Here is a 4,764-nt window from a genome sequence, read left to right as displayed (position 1 = left end):
GTATATGCAGAATATGTTGACAATGAAAAATGTACATGTATTTTTCTGCCTTTAAAATGACAACATTCAAGTATTCAGTACTTAAAGATACTGTAACTTCTGTTTCTTGATCGCCTCTATCCTTTGTCCCTTCCTCTTACCACTTCAAGTCATTTCAAAACATCTTGCTTTCTACCCACTCTAAGTTGACCTCCCACTCAGCTTATTAAAGGACATCACAGTCCACTGCTCGAGTTGCAGGCTTGTGAGTTTGTTTTCCGGTATCACAGATCTGCTCTGTCAAAGAGAACGGTAGGAGCCAGGGAGGCACCACATTTTGCTCTTAATACGGATGTCTGCTTCAAAACCGAGTGACAGTCCCACAACCAACTATCATATTGAATACAGAATGAGAATACCATATGGTCTGCTACCAGGGATGAGAGGAAATGAGGAGGGACACAGACAGTAGGGAAACAGACAGAGGTAAAATGAAAATTAAGGGAAGTGAAAGGCGGACTGAAAGGAGAACACTTTTGCTGTGTGGAGTCTTTTTGAGTTGAACCAGCAGAAGTCTGCTTTGAAGAGAGCCCTCAGGGGCTTTGAGTGCAGATAAAGGGAAAGGAGAGAAGAGGAAATAAGTGTGTTTATTCTGTGTGTGTTTGTTGTTTGAAGATCAGTTCAGAAAGCCAATTTGACACATCATTGAGGCTGTGCTTCACTTGGCATTTGAAACAATACTGAATCTCACGGTTTGGGCCCTAAAGGACCCCAGCCAGCGAACTGACCTCTTGATCAAACCATTTACTACCACCCACTGCACTCAGATCAGTTACTTGAGACCCCCACTAGGCCTCTTCTAGCCAGATAGGAGTGTTTCATTCCCTGGCAATCTGCTGTTTTACTTGTCAGTCCAAACTAAACACATTTCAAAAAGCAAGGCCAGCACACAGGCATTGTCACACACCTCACATACACACAGTTTTTGTTTGCCTGGCTGTGGATCAGAGCACATCAGTACTTCAGCACTAATACAAGCCTTTGGAGAAAATAGCATCCTGTGGCAGCACTGACTCCAGCCCCTCCATCCACAGCAGTATGATAACTCCAGGCAAGAACCCAGATATACACAAAAACACACACAACCTATTTGCACATAAACACAGCCACACATAAAGCTAGCAATTGGCTACCATACACCTCAACGCTCATAAATACAGAGGGCCCCTGGGCTTTGATCCTTCCTGGCCAACGAAAGACTGACTAATGACTTAACAACAGAAACATGCGTTAACAGCTTTTTCTGACTCTTCTAATGTTTGCCAGGTTCTGGTAGTCATTGTGCTTCAGAGGGCGAAACACAACCAGGAGACTCCAGCAACATGTAGCATACTCTTAGTTCAGTATTTCACCTGAGTGTCTTAGTATAGCACCCTCTACTCTTATTACACACTTTCAGGCAGTGGGGCTGATAGAAAATTGTTTGAAAACTCTGCTGTCATTGTTTTAAAATCTGTTATGAGACTGAGACTTGGAAGGAGGATTTGCCAGATCACAGATTGTGGTTCATGTCTAGGGATAAGGAAAATAGTGTCAGGTTTGGCAGACAAGTCGTTACTTGAAAATAATCTTTGCGGAAAAAGGAAGAAACTAAGTCATCTTATGGGATCTGTTCATCCAGATCTTTTACTCTCTGTGGTATTTCAACCCAGGTGCTGAGTCGAAATGACCACTATTTTTCAATATTAGTAATTTATTTTTTTATACAGTGCTAATAATAATGAAAAACTGCATTTGGACTAATTCATGTGATTATATTGCTTGTGCTCTCTGTAGCACCTCTGCTCTACTCTCTTCACTTGTACTCTTTTATCACTCTGTTCTTGGCATGATCGAACAAGTCGTTAACCTTATCTCACAGCTCTCTGGTGGTTATACGGCTCTGTGTTTTCTCTTCCAGTACTGTTCTGTTGAAATCTCTGCAGATTAATGTTATACTATTTATTGTCTCTCTATGATTTCATTTTCTTTCTTTGCTGTCCCCTCCCCAATCAGACTCCCTAAGTAAAATTCTGTCAGAGGTTTCCTTTTGTTCCTTTTGGTGTCACCAAGTGCTGGCTTATAGAGATTCATTGGCTTTATCTGTTTATTACTGTAATGTCTTTTTATTACACTGTCACTGTCATTAATTATTGATTTCAACTGGATTTAATTAGTTTGCCAACACCAGCGTATCATTAATCCTGTCAAGTAAGATCTATATTCATAGCTCTAGAAAGCAGCTGGAATCTTCTATTTTAGAAGCACCTCCATCAAATGCCTCATATTTGTAGTTTTTTAGTGTGTGTGTGTGTGTGTGTGTGTGTGTGTGTGTGTGTGTGTGTGTGTGTGTGTGTGTGTGTTGGGGTGGAGTGGGGTGGGACAGGACAGTTCTTCTTGTTGTTTTGGGTGGAGGGGGGGAAGCTGTGACTCTGGGGTCAGGAGTCTGACGTCACTGCCTTGCTGGTGTTTGACAGACAGGATTTCCTATCAGCAGGTTGTTTACCTGGTGCCCCGTGTGTCAAAGAGGGCAAGACCAGCACCTGAACCCTGGAAATTATAACCCTGTGCAAGGCATCTGGCCTTTTTTGTGTGTACATCCAGAACCACTGAAATACTGGTGAAAGAGTTTAAACACAGTTTGCTATCTGTTACTTTAATTTTCTTAATGCTGGTAAAATATGTTCTTTTTTTTCACTCTTTAGTGAGTTGGGAAAAACAGAGAAGAGAAAAGTAGAAGTCTCCCCTCCTCTTTTCAAGCTTTGCACCCCTACCTCAGCCCTTTGGTACCAGCAGCAGTTCAGCGCTGTCACTCAACATAGGCAGGAGTCCTCCATGCACACAAACACCACCATGCTTCCCCTCAGCGCTCACATTGCATACACCTGGTTTAAATTTGTGGGGTCAGAGGTGAGGCATAGATGGATCATTATCATAGGTCAGACGTGAGGCAGGCAAAGAGAGTGGAGAGGCAGCTACATAACAGAAACACATACAGTGGATCTTACAGAAGTTATTCCAGGCTCTAGGGCCACTATTTTGATTGATCCTACTCAATTAGCCAGCATGTACAGTGGGGCAAAAAAGTATTTAGTCAGCCACCGATTGTGCAAGTTCCCCCACTTAAAATGATGACAGAGGTCAGTAATTTGCACCAGAGGTACACTTCAACTGTGAGAGACAGAATGTGAAAAAAAATCCATGAATTCACATGGTAGGATTTGTAAAGTATTTATTCGTAAATTAGGGTGGAAAATAAGTATTTAGTCACCTCAAACAAGGAAAATCTCTGGCTCTCACAGACCTGTAACGTCTTCTGTAAGAAGCTTTTCTGTCCCCCACTCGTTACCTGTATGAATGGCACCTGTTTGAACTCATCATCTGTATAAAAGACACCTGTCCACAGCCTCAAACAGTCAGACTCCAAACTCCGCCAAGGCCAAGACCAAAGAGCTTTCGGAGGACACCAGGAAAAGTATTGTAGACCTGCACCAGACTGGGAAGAGTGAATCTACAATAGCTTGGTGTGAAAAAATCAACTGTGGGAGCAATCATCAGAAAATGGAAGACATACAAGACCACTGATAATCTCCCTCGATCTGGGGCTCCACGCAAGATCTCATCCCGTGGGGTCAAAATGATCATGAGAACGGTGAGCAAAGATCCCAGAACCACACGGGGGGACCTGGTGAATGACCTGCAGAGAGCTGGGACCAAAGTAACAAAGGTCACCATCAGTAACACACTACAACGGCAGGGAATCAAATCCCGCAGTGCCAGACGTGTTCCGCTGCTGAAGCCAGTGCATGTCCAGGCCCATCTGAAGTTTGCCAGAGAGCACATGGATGATACAGCAGAGGATTGGGAGAATGTCATGTGGTCAGATGAAACCAAAGTAGAACTTTTTGGTATAAACTCAACTCGTCGTGTTTGGAGGAAGAAGAATACTGAGTTGCATCCCAAGAACACCATACCTACTGTGAAGCATGGGGGTGGAAACATCATGCTATGGGGCTGTTTTTCTGCCAAGGGGACAGGACGACTGATCCGTGTTAAGGACAGAATGAATGGGGCCATGTATCGTGAGATTTTGAGCCAAAACCTCCTTCCATCAGTGAGAAATTTGAAGATGAAACGAGGCTGGGTCTTCCAACATGACAATGATCCAAAACACACCGCCCGGGCAACGAAGGAGTGGCTCCGTAAGAAGCATTTGAAAGTCCTGGAGTGGCCTAGCCAGTCTCCAGACCTCAACCCCATAGAAAATCTGTGGCGGGAGTTGAAAGTCCGTGTTGCTTGGCGACAGCCCCAAAACATCACTGCTCTCGAGAAGATCTGCATGTAGGAATGGGCCAAAATACCAGCTACTGTGTGTGCAAACCTGGTAAAGACCTATAGTAAACGTTTGACCTCTGTTATTGCCAACAAAGGTTATGTTACAAAGTATTGAGTTGTATTTTTGTTATTGACCAAATACTTATTTTCCACCCTGATTTACGAATAAATTCTTTACAAATCCTACCATGTGGATTCATGGATTTTTTTTTTTCACATTCTGTCTCTCACAGTTGAAGTGTACCTCTGGTGCAAATTACTGACCTCTGTCATAATTTTAGGTGGGGGAACTTGCACAATCGGTGGCTGACTAAATACTTTTTTGCCCCACTGTATATATATTACTCATCCTTTCCTATCATCAACTGATAAGACATCTCCCACTGAGGGCATTAGAGTGTTGATTCGTGG

The sequence above is a fragment of the Aulonocara sp. 'chitande type north' Nkhata Bay genome, linkage group LG23 (genome assembly GCF_057382095.1).
Source record: "Aulonocara sp. 'chitande type north' Nkhata Bay isolate Kocher_YH1m ecotype deep benthic linkage group LG23, A_spYH_male_GT1.1, whole genome shotgun sequence".
NCBI lineage: Eukaryota > Metazoa > Chordata > Actinopteri > Cichliformes > Cichlidae > Aulonocara > Aulonocara sp. 'chitande type north' Nkhata Bay.
The sequence above is the reverse complement of the archived record's forward strand: the minus strand, read 5'-3'. Positions refer to the sequence as shown.